This window comes from Ambystoma mexicanum, chromosome 11, assembly GCF_040938575.1.
Source record: "Ambystoma mexicanum isolate Mex_15411 chromosome 11, UKY_AmexF1_1, whole genome shotgun sequence".
Taxonomy (NCBI): Eukaryota; Metazoa; Chordata; class Amphibia; order Caudata; family Ambystomatidae; genus Ambystoma; species Ambystoma mexicanum.
Window position 1 is genome coordinate 1,003,727,186 of NC_090934.1, and position 20,433 is coordinate 1,003,747,618.

General features: G+C 43.3%; 1 protein-coding gene and 1 long non-coding RNA gene across 2 annotated transcripts in view; one reads left to right on the forward strand and one right to left on the reverse strand.

Moving 5' to 3' along the window:
- The window catches only part of STRC (stereocilin), a 543,934-nt gene that overhangs the window by 309,119 nt on the left and 214,382 nt on the right, over positions 1-20,433 (forward strand). The window lies entirely within an intron of this gene.
- Positions 1,356-20,433, reverse strand: part of LOC138504027 (uncharacterized) — a 240,116-nt gene continuing 221,038 nt past the window's right edge. The window contains exon 4 of the long non-coding RNA XR_011279754.1: positions 1,356-4,164. This is a non-coding gene — a long non-coding RNA (uncharacterized lncRNA). The remainder of the gene's footprint in view (positions 4,165-20,433) is intronic.

Genomic DNA, 20,433 nt, shown 5'->3' on the forward strand with positions numbered 1-20,433 from the left:
CTTCCCACCTCACAAGGGGCATATGCCTGAGACATGGTTGGTTACCAGGCTTTTGCATGAGGAATCTTCAGAACCGCATCAAAACTGGGCCAAGGAACACATTTCTGTAAAGCCTGCCAAGAAACTAACATTGCATGTAAGATTCAGGGAAATCTGAGAGTTCAGAGGCCTCAGACCTCTTTGAGGGTCCTAGTTCAGCCAGACCAGTTGATCAAACCCAAACTAGATGCCCCGCTGTCCTTGTTGACAATTTGCCACACACTTCACTTCACATACTTAGCACTTCTCTTCAGCAGATCGTGACAAGGACTGCTAGATCTAAAATGATTCAGCACTTGTTATTTCAAACCCTTTGTCTATGTTACCACAGGACCCATGTACGCTAGAAGTAGAATGGACACCATTGCTGTCTTCCAGATGCCTTCAAAATCCCACCTTCTCTTCCCCGACACCCTTAAATCTTTCCAGTGGGTTTTAATGGGTGAGCGACTTAATCAATGGAATCTGGCAAGCCCTCTTCCCTGCCAATCTTCGGGTGAGGATCAGTTCCTAGGCAGAGTCTGTCATGAGGCACTGAAACTTGGTGGAGGTCTTATTTACGAACATACTCACAGAAGATAATGCGAGTTGCAGCTCTCTTATTAGAGGATCCCCGATTACTCCACGATTACTACTACACTGGGACCTTATCCTTTGGCCGCTGCACAAACCATAGTGCCTTGTCCTCCTCCTGCTCCCTCACAGCATAACTACCATGGTGCCTCCCTTTATCCCAAATGGGTACTTCATTCTCCATGATGACAATGACAATTCCCTGCAAGGTGGACTCAGGTAGCCAGGTGGTGGCTGTTCCTTTTCACACGTCTGGTCAGATCTAATCAGCCCCTCTACTGCAGGCTCTGGCTATGGTGGTGGCACCACTCAGGCTGTGGGGCACATCTTTGTCTTCTACCTCTGACTGTTTTACTTTGACAGCTCTAAGAAAAGACGATGAACTGCTGGATAGAACAGGCCACTGGGACTATCAAACTTCATCCTTACTGATGCATGAGGCTAACAACAATGCCTTGCTAACAGGCTGTAGCTAGTGCCTATGGAAAGAGTTTGATGCCTTTTAGAAAGAACTTCATGAGAAGCAGGCACTGTGTCATGCAGGCCTCAAAGAAGCCAGACAAAGTGCTGGTGACATGATGAAATCCTATCTCCATCATATCGACACTCCTTCCAAGGGTATGTGCTTAAGGCATTGAAATGTCCCACCGATTTTCAGAATAAGATCTTAGAGCTGGTGTTTGACTGCATTAAGCATTTTTTACTCTTCTGCAGACATAGCATACAAAAATATCTCTTTACAGAGGTCAAGGCTCTCTCACCAGGAAGCCTTAGAAGCATTTCCCTGCCTCATCCATGCAAGACAAAGATATATCTGGATTTTGAAGCGGATTTTGTAATTTCCATGACAGAAAACACTGGCATGAGGAAGCGCCCCCCAGTGCTCTAAGGACGAAGCAACAATCCCGCTCGTGCATTACTGGGCAAAGGACTTTAGAATTATGGCTCATCGTTACGGAGTGGAAGACAAGATTATGGATTTCTTAGATTCTCTGAGGCTTATGCCAATGGAACCCTGTTTTCTTCTGGTCTAGGAAGGATATCCTGTAGATTGTCCTCCCTAACCTCCTTCCCATTCTCCTCTTTGCCAGATGTGTTTGGTGTCTTTTTTCTCAGCAGTGAAGAAGCTATTGTCTATGGGGCCATCAAGCCAGTTCCCAGCCCCCTCGTGGCACGTGTTTCACAGTAAACACCTCGAGCCATCGGTTCATTCTGAAATGGACTAAGTATGTTTACCAAATTATGTCCATGGTAGATGTTGATTTAGAAACACTTATACAGAACACTGTAAGTGTAAAAAGGAAAATCTATTTTCATGATTGGATTGAGACACGTGTCTTATGCCTTCGATATAAGCATTTTTCCAGTCAATTATATGCTGATAAGAAAATGGGGATTGTGGAAAATGGCAATTTTGAGAATGCGATTTAATCTTTGGCCGACTCGGGACATCTTAGCTCAGCGCAAACAAATTGCCATGAAGGATAACTTTTGTAGATTCTGTAGTGATGTATTACAAAAGGAAACCTTGGAACATATAATTATTGAATGCACAGCCTTGTGCCCATTAAGAAACAAACTATATGTGAAGCACATGTCTACTGTTGCAAATGTTCAGCCAAATCTGAGATGGGCATGTTTGCTAAACTCTGCTAACATGAGCTTACTTACTGCATCAGTGAACTTCCTTAACACCCTTCATTTATATGATTAATGGAATATGTAAAAACTGTTGTTGAAATGTGTATAACGGTAACCTGTCAGTGATTCTCTTATTACTTGAACTGGCCAATTACAATTGGAATGTTTTCTTTTTTTCTGTAACATAGTGCACACTGCTTTTCTTCTAAAAAGTTTGTTTCAAAAGTTTGATTCTATATATTCATGTAAATACTGTAGATTTTAAGCTTATGTTTGCATTTAATATTGTTCAAAATGTTTGTAAAATTGAAACAAAAGTTGATTTACTTCAGCTAAACTTTCAATAAAAAAATTTAAAAAAAGAGAACACAGAAGGCCCTGTATGCAATCCTGTACCTATCATCCCAAAACACCCTTTTCCCCAAACAGAATGCCAAGATTATCTCACATGCACAGAGTAGGTCCACTCTGAGTCTTAGGGACTGGATCTGTGCAGTGGATCTGAAGGATACACACTTGCATATACCTAGTTAGCCTCCTCATCACCAATGTCTGAGGGGGTTCCTTTGTGCCTCCCAGTTCTGATACCAGAGACCTACCCTTTGCCCTCAGTGCAGCACTACAAGTCTTTATGAAACACGTTGCTGTGGTTTCAGGCTGCTTCAGGAAGGTCATGTCTACCCAGATATGGAAGATTAGCTAGTGCATGTCTCATTCTCTGAGTCTCCAAGCCCTTGTGAACCTTCTTTTCTTGCTGGGACTGTCCATCAAGAGGAGGTTTTCCATGTCGCTTCCTCAGAAGCTGACACACACCTGGTTTACTGGATTTGACTCCTCCATCTTCACTTGGGGAATTACCCTCTGAAGCTCCTCCATTTCCTATCTATGATTCGAGTTGCATTGCTTGGAGCACATAAACCTCTTGAAGCTGCTCTTTCTAGCCCTCAAGTTCTCCCTTCCCATTATTGGGAGCAAGGCAGTTCTCAACCTCAAAAACAGTATGACAGCAATGTTTTACGTGATCAAACAGGGCAGAACAAGATCCCCCTTCCGTGCATGCTGGCAGTTCATCTATGGAAGTGGGCCATTCAGCAGAACATCATCTACAAGCCTCACTAAGGGTGCAAGAACAATAGGGAGGCTTATTTCCTCAGTTATCTAACAAATCTCAATCACAAATGGGCACTTCAGAAGGAGGTGGTCTACCACATCTTTCACAGTGGAGGCAACCCTCAAATCAAATACACCTCTTTGCTATGCATCACACTGATATACTGAAAAATATATACTTTTATACTAACATATTGGCCTCTTTCAAGAGGCAGGCTAGGAGCAAAAATAAGACCGAAATATTTGTAGCTTGCATTGACACGTCCACAACTTTCAAACTTGTGAACCGTTCCCATTTATGGGGAAAACTTGCAGGATGGGGGACTCCTTCAGGGCTATTGAGTATTCTTATACACATTAATTATGATACTTTTATCATGATTAGCATAAGTACCCAGCTTCCCGTGGGATGTCCTTTCTCAGATTTTTAAATCTCTGATCACTAACTCTCACTTCAGTTTCTTCAGCAGTTTCACTGCTTTGTTTTTTAGCAGCACGAATTCTCAGATCAGTAAGTCTCGCTTGAGTTTCTTCTGCAGTTTCATTCCTCTGTTGTTCAGCAGCACTAATTCTCTTAACAGCAAGTCGTGTTTCAGTCTCTCCAGCAGTTTTGTTACTGATTAGTAAGTCTTGCTTCAGGTTCTTGAGCACTTTCATTGTTCTCTCCGAAAGCATGTTGAATTCTATGAGCTTCATGGTCTTGAGATCTTCCTTCTTCAGAATGTTGATCATGTTTCAGCTTTCGATGTTTTATTTTGATTCAAGTGGAATGAAATACTGCTCTCTTTTTCCGTGGCATTTCTGTAAGAATATATTTATGGGATTAAAGCATTAATGAAAGGAGAGCATACAGAAGAAAGTATTTTTGTTAAACGTGGAACCTGATTCAAATCAACTGATTCAACTATGTCATCTGAAAAAATAGAAGCAAAATTCCATTTGATGTCAGAGTGAAGTACCTGTACTTCACAAAATTTTGCAATATAAATAATCAGGTGTTGCTCATGTTTCAGCTTCGATACGCAGTGATGAGCACTTTCTACAAATGACCGATGGCTGTGTAACACCACAAAACATGACGCCAAAAAACAAAGCCGAAAAACCAAAAAGATTAATTATCTCGGGAACGGGGTGACCTATCGAGCCAGAAAGATTTGCATTAATTCAGCAATGAAATAAAGAATATTCCATGCGAAATTCATGACATCAGACCTCACCATTCATGAGGAGTTACGTCCCCAAAAGGCAATATACAAACCCACAAACCCGACGGTTTTATATATATATAGATTAGATTAAATTCTCAGTGTGCTCTGTCAAAAAAGATTGCAACACACAGATGCATGTGGCAAGGGTGCATCTTAGCACCATGCCTAGTCAATCTGTATATTTCTGATCTGGGCAAAGCACTGGAGAAGGTACATTATCTACCTCCGAGGTTAGACCAGTTGAATATACGATGGCTTGCATATGCAAATTATATTTAATCATTCTTCAGTCAGCCTTCAACTGATTAATACCTTTCACGCCTATGCCCAAAAAAACGGGTTTGTGATAAATACTTCAACATCTAAAATTATCTGATCCTCAAATGCCAACAAACATACAAACTACAAGCACACCATTGAATGGACTAAATTGCAGGTGGTAACACACTTGGTTTAGTTAGAGTACCAGATTTTTATAAAGGAAATCTGAAAGCATATATGTTATGTTGAAATCAAAATGTTTTCTCTTTTCTGCTCAAATGAAGTAATTGAGTGCCAGACACTGGCGTAACTGGGGCCCCGCGACCACATGTTCATGTTACATTTTCTTTTTGAATTCACTCTGCATTTCTAAAGAAATGATTTCTGTAACAGAAATAATTTCTTTATGAAGGCAGAGTGAATACAAAACATCTGGGGGCTAACCCCAACCCATGACACGAAGACCCTTGGCTGGAGGTCTCCATGTCATGGGGTGGGGGAAGCCCTATGACTTCAAAAATAAATCATTTTGAAGTGACACTGCCTTCATAAAGAAATTTCCGTTATAGTTCAGTCCTTAACGGAAATAATTTCAGAGTGACTTCAAAAAGAAACAATGTATTTTTGAAGTATTATGGCTCCCCTCAACCCATGACGTGTGTGTGTGTGTGAGTGTATGGTGAAAGAGTGCACACAAATATATGGATGGCTGGATATGCGTGTGTGCGTGTACAGTGAAAGGATGCACACTAAAATGTATGGATGGCTGCCTGGGCGTGCCTGTATTGTGAGTGTCCACTTAAATGTATAGGTGACTGTGTGTGAGGGTATGGTGGAAGGGTGCACACTTAAATGTATAGGTGGATGCCTGTGTGAGTGTATAGAGAAAGGGTGCACACAAATGTATGGGTAGGTGCCTGGGCGTGCCTGTATGGCCAGTGTCCACACTTAAATGTATAGGTGACTGTCTGTGTGAGGGTATGGTGAAAGGGTGCACACTTAAATGTAAAGGTGGCTGCCTGTGTGAGGGTATGGTGAAAGGGTGCACACAAATGTATGGGTGGCTGGGTGTGCGTGTACGGTGAAAGGATGCATACTTAAATGTATGGGTGGCATCCTGGGTGTGCATGTATGGTGAAAGGGTGCACACTTAATGTATGGGTAGGTGCCTTGGTGTGTGTGCCTGTATGGTGAAAGTTTGCACACTTAAATGTACAGGTGGCTGCCTGGGTGTGCCTGTATGGTGAAAGGGTGCACACTTAAATGTATGGGTGGCTGCCTGGGTGTGCCTGTATGCTGAAAGGGTGCACACTTAAATGTATGGGTGGCTGCCTGGGTGTGCCTGTATGGTGAAAGAATGCACTCTTAAATATATGGATGGCTGCGTGTGTATATATGGTGAATGGTGTGTGTGCTTGTGTTCACGGGCGCAACAAAACCTACATTTCAGGGGGGCTAACTTCACGTGTGGTGGGGAGGAGCAAACTTATTTGTGTGGGGCCATCTAACTTCTTTACGCATTTTAATAAGACTATTCTAGTGCAGCTTCAATGTTATAAGAAGTTAACTCTCTCCTTTAGGTCTGAAAGCCCCCACTTATGGGCTGTGTGAGAATGACTGGTCTCCTGTTTCCTCTCTACCCTCCAATCACTCCCCTGGCATGCAAGTACTAAACCCACATCACAATTTCAATTGCTTAAAAAAATTGGCATTTGAATGCAGGTACTAACAGTAAAAATGCTGTACATTAGTAATTGCTGGGCTGGGCCCTTGTTAACAGCAAAACCCAGGTGCCGTTTAACATCTGTGTCCTTTTCTGTCCGGCAACTGCTCTGTATGTCAGCCAGGTCAAGTCAACATAACCCACAGTTTCAGTGGGGGGAGGGGAGTGCTGAAGCCCAGTCAGCTCAATGGTGTTGCACCACTACTTGTGTTTAATGCCTTGATTAATTATTGGTAATCTTGTTTACACTTAGCCCTAATCTTCCTCATCCCAGTACTTGTGTATGAGGCAGTACTTGTGTATGAGGCACTATGCCTCATAAACAAGTACTAGGATAAGGTAGAGGCACATGAAGGTAATGCCTGACTTAGCTACCTGAAATCTTCATTACTCTTAATCCCACTCTTCCTCATCCCAGTACTTACCAGTGAGGCAAGGAGCCTCATACATAAGCACCGGGACAAGGAAGAGGGACGTGGAGGTAATTCTGTGCTAATTAGCTGATTGTGAGGGTTGGGATAGGGTATGGGAGGGAGAAGGGGTGTGTGGGGGGTGGGGTTGTCCAATAAATCATAATGGTCGTCCATGGCCATGCTAAGCAGGCATGATATGTGGTATTAGTGGGTAGAGAGGTGTTTTGGTGCAGCCAGTCTAGTCATTCCTCCGTTTGGTATGACTTTTTTTAACTGGGCATTTCTGATAAAGCAGTCCTACCTGGCTAGACTGGCATTTGGGTTCTGCCAGTCTAGCCGTTTCTTACTGTGGCACTGTATATTTTTCTGGGCATCTGTGATAAAATTATATGATATGATAAGTCATATATAACGCACCTGTATACAAGTGTTTTTAGGCACAACAAGACAAGGGAAGGGAAACAGAGGGAGGACAAGACAAATGATCTTACTAAGCCTTGTGTCATTCAGATTGTACAAGTGCGAGAACGAGAAGTGCCAGGGGAAAGGGTGGGGGGAAGTGCAAGGGAGAGGGGACGGGAAAACAGGGCAGCAATGCTCTGAGTAAGTGCCGCCAGGTCAGCGCGGCTCTGGGTAGTGCAAGGAGAACAAAGGACTGTAGGGTTACAGTTACAGCCCCTAACTGCGTGGTAGGCCTGGAGGCAGTGCAAGGGTGACTGATCAAGAAAGAGCCTGGATTCAGTGAGACAGAAGGTAGCCAAGCAACCAGTTGGTACAGCAGACAGGTAGGTCAGGTTGGTCAGCAGGGGAAGGAGAGAGAGAGAGAGAGAAAGCAGAGGAGAAGAGGAACATTTTGAGCTACTTGCGGAACTTCAGGTGGTCCAGCTCAGGTTTGGGGGGGTCAGGGAGGCCATTTCAGAGGGAGGCAGCTGCAGGAGAGAAGGATCTGCCGCCCCCCCACTCTCTGCCTGAAGAAGCATCTAACCCTTAGGGCTCGAGAAGGGAGGTATTTTGGAAGAGAGCGTTGGATGTAGTGCGGATCCCAGCCCCAGAAAGCCTTGTGGACAATGAAAAGGGTCTTGAACTTGATCCTTGCAGCCACCGAGAGCCAGTGGACAGATTTCATGGCTGTAGAGATGCAGTCCTTGGGCTTGAGGCCAAGGATAGATTTTGCAGTCCTGTTCTGGATTAGTTGCAAAGGGCGGAGAGTAGAGGAAGGCAGATTGAGAAAGTGGCTGTTGCCGTAGTCCAGCCTAGAGAGAACCAGAGCTCTGGAGACAGTGAGCTTCTGGGGGAAAGTGAGAAATGGAAGAGTCCCTTTGAGGAGGTGCACCTGGTAGTGGAACTTCTTGGCGATGTCCGAGATGTGAGAAGAGAAAGAGAGAGTGGAGTTGAAGATGACACCAGGAATGAACGAGAGAGGAGAGTAGGCTGAGGGGAGCCTGACGGAAAGCTGAGTGTCATTCGCATAACACTGTAAGTTAGAGAAGAAGGTAGAGATCAGGTGGGTCAAAGGGGCCAAGTAGAGGTTGAAAAACCAGGGTGAAAGGATAGAGCCCTGGAAAATGCCACATGTAGAGAGAGGTGGCAGAGTTAAAGGGACCAAGTTGGTCCTGGGATGGGCAGTCCAAGAGGAAGGAGGTCAGCCACTCCAGGGACTGATCCATGATGCCCAGGTTCTCACAGAGTCAATTCATCAGGATGACATGGTTGACCATGTCAAAAGCAGAGGAAAGTTCCAGGATGATGAGGACAGAAGGAATGCTGGAATCAAGGTTAGAGATCAGATCTTCACAGGTGTTCAGGAGAGCAGTTTCCGTGCCTCTGGCAGCTCTTAAACCAGACTGATGGTCATGGAAACAACCAACAGATTCAGTGTGGAGAGCAAGCTAGCAGTTGGCCAGCTTTTCCAAGAGTTTGGGAGAGGGGACGTTCTAGTGGCAACAGAATGATTACAGAAATCGGCCAAGAGTGTCAATGTGGTCTTTGATGGTTCTTGAGGAAGAAGGCGAGCACCAATTTCAACGATACTTCCATAGATGGGACTTCTCTAGAAACCTTGTCAGGTGTTAGAGAGAAAGAGGAGATAGGAGAAGGAGAGGTAGAGATGGCCAAAGGGGGCTGAGAGAGGAAGAGGGAGAGGAAGAGGAGATAGTGGACAGGATGTCCTGAGTTTTAACGGAGAAGCGAGAGGCCAAAGCCATACAGAGAGCCTGTTGTGGGAACAGGAGAAGTAGAAATCGCAACAGGATTGGCCAGTTCCTTGCAGATTTTAAAGAGTTTAGCTGTGTTGTTAGAAGCCGCAGAGACACAGGCTTCAATGTGTACTCTCTTCTTGATGAGTCTTATTGCTTGAACTGGCATTTTGGTGCAACCAGTCTAGGTATGTCTTAATGTGGCCTGGCATGCTTTACTGTAATGTTATTATGTGTCTACACTGGTCTACATTGTGCAGCCAGTTGGACATGTTTTCATTGTAGTGTGTCATTTTTAATAGCAAAGCATTAATGTTCATGTGCACTGTTGTTGACTTGCATATATTGGATTGGTGTTACCCTACACAACAATAGCAAACACTGTGGCTTTTTAGCCAATTTTTCTCAGAATTTGTGCTGTATATTGCATTAAAACACATATTTATATCTTTCTCCTAGTGCAGTGTGTGGCATACCCCTTCAGCAACACGTTTGTGCGTATTGCGCAAGCGTGGTAATCTAGGCTGGCCCAGAGCGTGGCGCGACTTGTGATTTGTTGCCAAGTTGGGGGGGCCCTCAGCATGGCTCACAGGTGGGCCCCCAGATCTTGTGTTATGCCACTGGTGCCAGAGTTTGCCATTTCTCTATGATCACACTATTAAAATCGAAAGGTGGTACCATGTGCCACTTATGGCTTGAAGCTTTGGCATTTGGATGTATTGGACATATTATCCCACCTGGGAGTGCATCATATGGAGAAGGCTTCTACTATTCCTGAACTGCTTTCCTGCTTGTTTGTTTAGATATGAGCTGTGACTCATTTCACCAAGGGTGAGGGTCCATTGAAATGTATTTGTTTTTGTACTACAAGATCCTGGTACCTACTGAAGATTCTTTATATGCAGACATAGATAATACCATTGAATAAGGATCCCATCAAGGTCTAGAGGTAAGGAGGTTTAACATATTGCTCAACCTTCTGGGGTCTAATCATAAAAATTGTATTCATAACCCCCCTTTTATTAAAAAAGAAACTCTGGTTGTTGTATAGGCCCACAACTAGGGAACCTGTGTCAAGATATATAAAGTTTATAATGACTTGGCTGGAGAGGAAAACAAAGATGGGATTTACCCCTCCGTATTTACGTAAATTTCCAAATGCATATTGGTGTGATACTTTCCTAAGATTTCGTTTTAACATACTCCATATGGTTGAAATCTTGGGAATTCGTGCAAGGATTAGAATTCAGGAGTGAACTTGTAGGTTCTGTAAAACCTTGAGCCAAATTGAATTGTTGAAACATATAATAGTCGACTGTCCGGGACTCTTCTACATTTTGAAAGTTTTGTACCGAATGGGGCACCCAATTGACGTCTATGGGAAATGTGGTAAAGATTAGCCTCCAGAGAATCTCTACCATGGACGAGGGGGACACCTGAGGGTGAGTATCTTGGGTTATTGCCACCCCAGAACCCCACAGTGAGTTATTCTGTCTGTGGGTTCAGTGAAAACAGCTACAGCAACTCGAAACAATCTGGCCAGTCAACTGCTCTTTTTCACAGGTGCCGTTTTCAGGATTTGCACCACCTGCCAGCAAAAATCCCAGCGACAAAGGAAAGGAACAAAGGCCACCCTTTAATGTTCCTAACCCCACCTCCTTACTACTACTGCCTCCTCTGTACCAAAACTCCATCTCCTCTTCCTCTGCGATACAACACCCTCCTCCACACTACAACTTCCTCCTCTGCACTATATCTACCACTCACCACACCTCCAACTCAGACACCCTTCTTTCACTCACCCAATCTTTTCACATTTGCTCCCTACACTTCTTCTCCTAAACGCACTTGCCACACTTTCACGCCCACTCACAATGCAGTACCACTTGCACTCACTAAACAATACCTCACTTTTTCTGGAAACTACCTCCACACTCGACTGTTCCTTCCTTCCTCCTGCTGGTTTCTTGGTCTGCAACCTCCTCATTCTCTACACCTCACCCGAACTACCCACAGTTTCCTGTTTTCTGTTGTCCTTTTTATTCTCCCCCTAAACCCTCCATTGGATTACTGGCCCTGTCTTCCCCAGCTGAGAGGTGTTTAGAAGCAGAAGAGTTCTGAAATAGCAGGTGAAAGCCCACCCACTTTCTCTGTGCGGGCCTGCCTTGGTATAGGAAACTAAATGTCCTAGTTAATTTTACGGGAACTTGATTCCGGCTCCCCCACAGTGAGTTTTGTTCAAGGGTCTGTGTTTTCTTGTCAGTTCCCTGTTGGTCTAGGGACTCTGTCAGTGGCTTCAGGTAGTTGCAGCTGCTACTGCAGAGTGTGTGAAGTCCGCTGCTGCCGCATTCATGCTGAATTGCCGGGTCTCCCTCTCCCTCTCTCTGTCTCCAGCGGAGGAGCACTACTTCTGAAGGACGTGGAAGGGTTGTTCTTCCTCGGTGTGGACCAGACACCATTGCAGACTGCCTGTGGCATGGGAGTGCTGCTGGTTCCTTGTTGTTCATCATCGCTCATTCCAGGCCTGCTAACTCTGGAAAAGATAGAAAGAGTCTGGTGAGCATTTTGTATTAGAGGCATGCTGTGAAAGAAAGCAGTAATGCACATGTATACGTTGGCACAAGGGGACGGGGCTCTTTCAACTGCCACTGTCCTCCTCAGAGGTTGGACTGGCTCTGGATTTCTTCCTGGTAGGCCTCCCATCCCGGCTTAATGGGGTTCCCATCCCCTCATGACAAGGCCACTTTACAGGCCTTGTGACATAAGGATCATTATAAGAACACGAAGAGTTATCCTGGTCTCACACTTTTGTCACACCTTTATTTCATAAATTCATCACAGCAGTAACATTCCAAAGAAATCAGATAGAATGCTATGGCCATAAATCCCCTAGCCCCTTTTTAGTCTGTATTTCAACCTTGCTGCAGCAAAGAAACCAGCACCCTGAAGGTTCTGGATGATGTCAATCGCATGATGATAGGAGCGGGCTGTTTACTGGTGTTGCAGGATCTATCTGTAGTGTTTGACATCAACCATGGGGAGCTAATTTAATATCCTTTTGCAATGAATAGGCATTGGAGGCTGGGCCATTAAGTGTGTGTGCACCTTCCTGGCTAACCATTCACAGCTCGTCATAGTGGGCCGACCTGCTCTGCTACTCCATTTTCACCCATGCTATTTAATCTTTATATGAAACTGCTGGGATATCGAGTTGTTGTGGCATATCCAAGCACCAGTATGCTGGCACCAAGGTCACATCTGAAGGAGATATCCATCATTCCGGAACAAACTTTGGGAGATCGAAATCTGGATGGCTTCTGATTTTTAAAGCTTAGTACATCTAAGACAGAACGCTGTTTGTTATTAGCTCTAGTCGGTGGGTTTATCTGTTCTGGATCTTGGATTCTTATATTTCAAGTGCACCTCTTACACTGTCTGTTGAATCTCTAGGTTTTTACTTTGGATTCTTTTGTATTCCTCTATTTCTCATGTGAATGGTTTGGTGAAGGCTGCTCATTTCTATCTCTTCTCTGAAGTCTATTAAATTAGTTTCAGCTGTTCACTTTCACCGTTTGGCACATGATTTGTTATCATCTAATATTAATTCTGTGAATTCTGAAGGCAGTTTGGCATGGCCCAGCCAGGTTAGTTATCGGGGGCAGAAAGACCAGTCGAAATTCCTTCGTAAGAAAACTAGTTACTGGCTTCCGCTGGACACCACAGTTGTTTTTTAGATGGCTTGTCCGACACTCAAGGAATGCTTTTCCTACTGCTCTCCACCAGACTGTTGCTCTTTTGAGATTTTGAAAATTGCTAAAAGCATGATTATGAAGTAGATTTATTTTTGCATTTAATTGTTTTATTGTATTTTTCTGTGATCTTTTATTTAATATTTTTGTATAACTGTGTTTATATTGGAAGATTTATTTTTATGTGAGTATACATGTTATAAGAGTGCTCTGATGCACCTCTTTAGCATGTTCGCAGTTACCAAAAACTTGGGAATAAGTCCATAAATATAGTGTTTAGCTCTGTTCAATTTAGTTTGTTTCAAACCTTTGGCCAGAAATTCACATGAATACAGAATAATAAAATAAAAAACAAAAACAGAACAATAAAAAATGTAAAAATATTTTTAAAAGCTACTATAAATATAGTGTTGGTTGCTCCATTATGAAACAGATACCATCTGGTACTCTGAATCTTTGAATGTAATACATACTGCTAAAATCTGGCAAGCATGTACACTTGCCCTAAATAGGAGCAGTCAATAAAGTGTAAATGTTAGTGGTAAAAAATTTGTTTAGTTTAGTTTAGTTTAGTTTATTTGCTTATATAGCGCACCGAACCCAGAGGTATCTTGGCACTTTTACTTGTGTATACAACACTTGTTACAGAAAAACTGGTAATAATATTACCAGGACAGGTGAAGACAGTAAATGACAAGTATAGAACAAAAAAAAGTGCAGTGCAGAATGTATGGTTCATTTGACTTGTGTTACAGATCAAGTCGCATATCTACAATTGATAAGGGAATAATATCTACAATTGATAAGGGAATAGTAGGCATATAAAAACAGTGTTCTATATAGTTGCAAATGGAATTCTGAATGAGGCCTTAAAGGGCGGTAGCCTACTGTAATCTACTTAGATGGTAGACCTTTTAAGGCCCATGGATTAAGTAACAGTCTAGAGACATATGAGTGATGTTGTCATTAGTTGGACTATGAGAAGTGCCACGTTTTTACCTTGTTTCTAGAGGCCAGGAAGGATGGTTCTACTCTTAAGGCAGGGGGCGGAGCATTCCAGATCTTGGCTGCCGGCACAGGGAAGCTAGATCCACCAGCTTTGGACAGTTTGAATTTGGGGATATTAAGGTAGTGAGCGTAGTTAGCTCTGGTAGGTCTAGTGGGTACTTTTCCAGAGAATTTGCTGATGAGATACTTAGGGGCGTGTTTGTCAGACATTTGTGGGTGATCATTAGGGTTCTGAATGTGATCCTATCTTTTATTGGGAGCCAGTTGGTGTTACGTCTAGTTTGTGAAATGTGGTTGGAGCATGCAATATTTAAGGCCGCTCTAAGGTCATTATTTTGTAGTACTTGTAACAGACAGGAATAGTCTGCAGGTGTTTATTAATTTAGACATGTATGCAGTTGCTGATGCTGTTGAGTTTACTTATCTAGAGAGAGATAAGGTAGAGTCTAGATAGCCTCCCAATGTTTTGACATCCTTATCTACTTTTATATTATTCCCATTGATGTTGAAGGAGGTATATTGGGGAGCTAGCTTATTGAGTCTCTGCCTGGAGCCGATGAGCAGTAGCTCAGACTTGTCATCATTGAGACAAAGACCACGCTTGGCCATCCAAGCTCGAATCATAATGTAAATTTCATTTAGGAGTGCTGTGTCTTTGTCATATGTTCCTGAAAGTGTGATGAGGATTTGCATATCGTCTGCATAATTTGTGTAAGATATACCAAGGTCGTCTAAGTGGTCAAACAGGAGCTTCGTGAAAATGTTGTAAAGGGTTGGAGAGACACATGAACCCTGAGGTTCTCCACAAGTGATTGGAGAGGGTTCTGCAGTTGGCATGAGGGAAAACACCCTCATAGATCTATCTGAGGGAAAGGAATGGATCCGGGCCGCAGCTTTGGTGGAAAAGGAGGCTGCTGTGGTAGGATGAGTGGTTAAAATGTTGTGGTCGACTAGATCAAACGCTGCCGATAAATCGAGTAAGGCCGACTTGCCATTGTCCCTGGCATCATCCATCTGAATTTTTAAATCCAGAAGGGCTGTTTCACCATGTCTGGGTCTGAACCCAGATTGCTTGAAGCCAAGAAGATTATTGGCTTAGAGGTGGTTTTGTATCTATATGTAGGCTGCTTTATCTAGAATTTTCAAAAGAAAGGGCACGGTTATTATAGGCCTGTAATTGGTGGGAATGCTAGGGTCGAGGTTAGGTTTTTTGATGAAGGGCATGACCCAGGCATCTTTGAGATTTTTAGGAACAGTGCATGAAGCAAAAGAAGAGTTTATGAAGGAGGTGTTAAAGGGGGCAAAATCCTTGGCCCCCTCTTTTATAATTGTGGCAGGGCAGATGTCGCCTTGGCATCTGGTTGTCTTAAGGCTCGCGATGATGGTTTCTACGTCTTTGGATATAACTGGGGTGAATTAAAAGGGAATGCACGGTTTAGAGGTCGAAAGATGAGGGTTACTGCATTTGGGAGGTGAAGCATGTGATTCACTTGGGTTGGCAGTAGATGCAAGGCTGAGTTTTTTTACGCCGATTTTTACTTGTATTGAAGCAATTTTATCTAAAAGGGCCTTTTGGATTTTGGTACACCAGAGGGCATCTTTGTTACACAAATCTGGCGAGGAGATAGGTGACTCCAATTCTTTGAGGATGGTTAAGAGCTCTTTGGAACTGGATTTGGCATTGTAAATTCTATTGTTGAAGGTTTCACTTTTAGTTTTCAGGATAGCGGCTTCATAAGCATTGGATGCAATATTGAAGTCTTCCTTACTCTGGGCCGATGGTTTTATTTTCCAAATGGCTTCTGAGCATCATATAGATTTGCGTAAGGCTTCCAGCTCGGATGTGAATCATTTGTTAAGATGTGCTAACGGCTTAGGAAGGAAGCAACACGTTACTACGCTACCTACCGTAAACCACCGAACTTTGGGCCAACTCCTGGGTTGTCAAGGCTAAACATTTTGATTAGCTCACACAATTGCATCTAAGAAAATCGGGCACAAGAAAGGTCTCACCTGGGTAATCAGTGGCCTTACATAGGAGGAAAGCTTCATGGGCGTTCCTTATTGAAAGAGCCTTAAAACAAGGTTTCAAGCACTTGCTACTTAGAGTGGAATATAACAGACAAAAGAGTAAATAAGCGTTGCTGATCCTCTTTCCATGTCAAGCAATTTGGATATTTGTCCAATTAACAACTTTTTCATGTGCAAGTTAATTTGCCAGAGGTAAAATATCACAACAAACGTGGACATACAACCTTAGGAATGTTTAGATTTTAGGTAAAAATGTCTCCATGATTTTTTAAGAATGTCATTGTCCACCCAATCCACAAAGACATTTATTCACCAATAGAGGTCCAGATATATTGATGGTATCTGGGATCAACCCAGAAAGGTGCAATATTTAACACTCCGGATGTATTTGAGCCACGGTCATGTAGCAGAACATGGTGTTCCCATGACATCAGAGAGTGTGATCCCACCTCTGGGTTAGAGGGGTCCAAATACTATAGAAAAAAGCCCCTCTGCCAAGTGTTGTTTTACCCATTTTAATTCAATCACATCTTTTGCAGAATTATCTGGGTAGGGGTATCCAGTAGCTTCAACATTGCCTTCCCTTGTAGCAGAATGGCAATCCTTGCTGTATCGAATCCAGTGAGTGCATTTATTGATCAATGAGCCATCCCTCTCATAATCTCCTTGTCACAGTTTAGGGACCCTAGTCATGTAGACAATATTGCTTTCTCTCATTGTTGAAGCATTCGCTGGGCCATCATTGAATCCCTTTCCACCAGGTAGGTAATGGAGATAGTGAGAATGTACACAGCAGACCTCTGCCCTAGCTAGTAGCTGATGTTGAGGATGATTGTATTCTGGATATCTTGCAACAGCTAGCAGCAACGAGTCTTGATGGGTTGCTATATACATATTGCTAATAGATAGACCTTGTGGCTGTAGGGTGCAATATATGAAACCAGTCTAGGATTCTTCTGTTCGACAGGGATTAGACCGTGGGCTGGATCCCATTTGGTTGAACACGATTGTTGCCTGACTCTTTTGTGCCCTGTATTGCTCTCCCCCGAAAAGTGCACGAAACAACCATAAATCATCAATGCAATTATAGAGCAAATACTTTGAACCATAAACAGACAGACACAATAACTCACAGCCACACTTAGAAGATAATCAGCTCTTTACGGCTATTTATTCAAAGCTTACAAGTACATAGAAATAACTCATAAAAATAATAAGGACATAAATCACAGAAGAAATAAAGAAGTCAAAAAGAAATACATCACCGTGAGCGTAACAGAATTCCTCATCTCGTCCAGAAGCGGCTGGAAGACCCCGGGAACAGCCAGGCCGAAAGCATCACAGCTCACAGGAAGGCCAGACGTAAGCGTCCTTCTTCGGCTGAAGTCTCACCTGACCACCTCCGGGTTTCCGCATATATACACACTCCACAAAGGGGAGTTAATTCTCGAACATTCTTGAAATTGCACTTGCGCAGTTGAGGAACAGCCGTCGGCTGCCAGCTGGGTCAATCGAGAGCTCCCCCCAAGAAGCGCAGTGCCTCCCTTCTCTAAAAACACGCTCCACGGAGAACAGTAGCAAGCCATAACAACGTTAGCTTTCCCAGCAGAAATGGCCTTGACCGCATACCAGGTTTGAAAAAGCATGTTTGTCTCAGCACTGTGAATCTAACACTCAGCAAAATGTGTGCAGCTTTTCACTGCGGTATGAAGTAAATATCCAACATGGCTCCGAGCGCTCCCAGAATGCATTGCGCACCCGCGCCATTTTGGATCAAGCATAAATCAAGCATAACAATTCTACCCTTTGGATATTTATCTTCCATATCCCGGTGGCACAGGAGCTGGTCTCTGAAACCTACGAAATGTTAAGACTAAGTTGGGAATACATTGAATGCAACAACAACAAGCAATTATAATAGGCAGTATAATAAAAATGCAAGCAAAAATGTAAGGTAGTGTACCCCCAATATCAGGTATCCATGAAAATAACCAATCCCACCAATTTCTATTATGATCTTGAGACACTTGAGAAATGAGATCCCTCAAACCTCGAATATGACTTTCAATAGATTGTGAGTGGTCACTTAAATTGAAACAACACATACCTTCAAAGGCATTACACCCTAAATTATGTTTTAGCAATAGGTAATCTACAGCAGCTCTGTTCTGCAAAGTTGCTTTTCTAATAACTTGACTATCAAGGAGTAATTCTCCTAAAGTCTGCGAAGTATGATTAAGGCTTTTAACTACTAAACACGCTAATTTCATCAAAGATTTGTAACCTCCAGCAGCTAAACCCCAAACACCCACTAAAGAAAGGGTTAATGCTAGAACCTCAGCTTCTGATAACAGATGTACATGTGAATCACAGTCAGGAGATGGCCCTACAGATTCAAAAGTTGACCTTTTACCTGGAGTTATCGCTGAGTGTAAAGGAAACATCATTAGTCCTAATCGAGTTAAAGCACATGGACCTCCAGAAATGTTAGCTGGAATATAACTATATGTAATGTTACCACATGAAAAGAGCCATCCTATTGGAAGTTTCACATGATTCAAATGACTAGCAGTTATCACTGTATGATTGCAAGACATAAGCCCTCATTACAAGTCAGGCGTTAAGGGTTTAACGGCGCCGTCGGCGCCGTTAACCCTTAACACCTGATTCACACTTTAACGCCTGCTTTTTGCAGGCGTTAAAGTCCAAGGCGGTAAGCGACCTTGGTGCTAATTACAGCACCGTAATTTATGGTGCCGTAATTAGCGCCTTCCCCATCCCCATTATGCCCTATGGGGCAAAAATGGGAATGGGGAAGGGCAAATGGTGAATGGGGAATTACCGCCCCACTCACCTTGGAATGGGGCGGTAATTCCGCCATCCACCATGGCGGAATCCGGCATGGACCATGGTGCTAATAGCACCATGGTCCACCGCCTGACTTGTAATGAGGGCCATAGTGTTATTTACACTGGTGCATTTGCGTGACATTCGCAAACATAGTCGCCTCTCGAACAGGGTATGATTGTACTGATTGGTCAACTCTATTTGTCGGCATTTACCAATTTCTTGTGCTTTGCACATCATAATGTAACACACATCACCTTGAGTTATATTGTAAGTAATAACATGTGTCAAATTTCTCCATTTCTTGTCAGTCTCTTGGCAGAACCGACAATATTCGTAAACTGAAAAAGATTGTCTAATGTCTGAGTCTTGAACTAAAGAATCATTATGTGTGACGCCGAAGATATGCTTTAAAACCGGAACAGGCGTCGGCACCGCTACTAAACATGTAGTCAATAAAGCTTCAGCATTGGGCACATCAGTAAGACAAAAGTGTGATATGTTCAGTACTTGCTGTGCCAGATATATCCACATATTCTCTTCTTGGGTAATCATAGGAGAGTGTTTCCTCCTTCCTACAAACGACTCTGGCACGGCGGGCATCAAGGTTGTTTTCACTTGCTCCTGATGTGTTTGTCGCATTTCACAAATCCATGTCTTCGGTCTGGCGGGCTTTTCGGCACTGGCATAGGGCTGCTTGGGGACAACATTATTCATCACTATCAGTATCCCCTTGATCACTGGCACAGATGTGACATTTGTCGTTGGTAACAGTAGATTGTTTAATTCGCCCAAATGGAGTCCATTTAGTGCCACAGTTACACCAACCAGACCCAGGATCTACAAAGCAAACCCAGAAAAGAGATATCAGTGTTGCACATCACTCTCTCAGGTAACATTTGTCTGCAGGTACATATTGCCATTTCTTACTACCAGGCTCCATAACTAAAACTACTTGATCTTTGCCTGATGCAATGACATCTGCTGGCACTGGTGGGCCACTTGGCTTTTCCACCCACACCTTTGCACCCGGTACCTTACTGTCTGAAGAGCCAAAACCGCGATCCCCACGGGTAGTTAGCACTGTAGGAGGCTCCCCTTAATCATGGATAACTTAATGGGAATGACTATCAATTGGGCCACTCGATCACCCTTGTGTGTTGATAACAATTGATCCCCACTATTCATTAGGATGACTTTAATCGCGCCTTGGTAATCAGCATCAATTACCCCTCCCAACACTTGAACTCCCTTCAATGCTAGGCCAGATCTAGGATCAATCCATCCCATATGCTCTGGGGGAATCTGTACTCCAATTCCTGTTTCAATTACAACTATTCCTCTGGGATCTAATCTGATTTCTTCATTGGAATGCAAGTCTACCCCTACTGGCTCTGGAGTTGCTCGATAGGGAGCTAAAGAACCTGGAGTAATTTCCCAGTATAATACTGTTTCTCTGACTGAATTGGGTTGAACCTGTAAAGTAGGAGTCATTAATCTCATCAAAGGAGTTTCATGTTCATACACAGGCCTATCATTTAACACTTGCACCGCATCAAACACACGATCACGCCAGCCTGACAAACTGCCATCTCCAGATTTGCGCAACTGTTCCTTCAGTAACCCATTAATTCG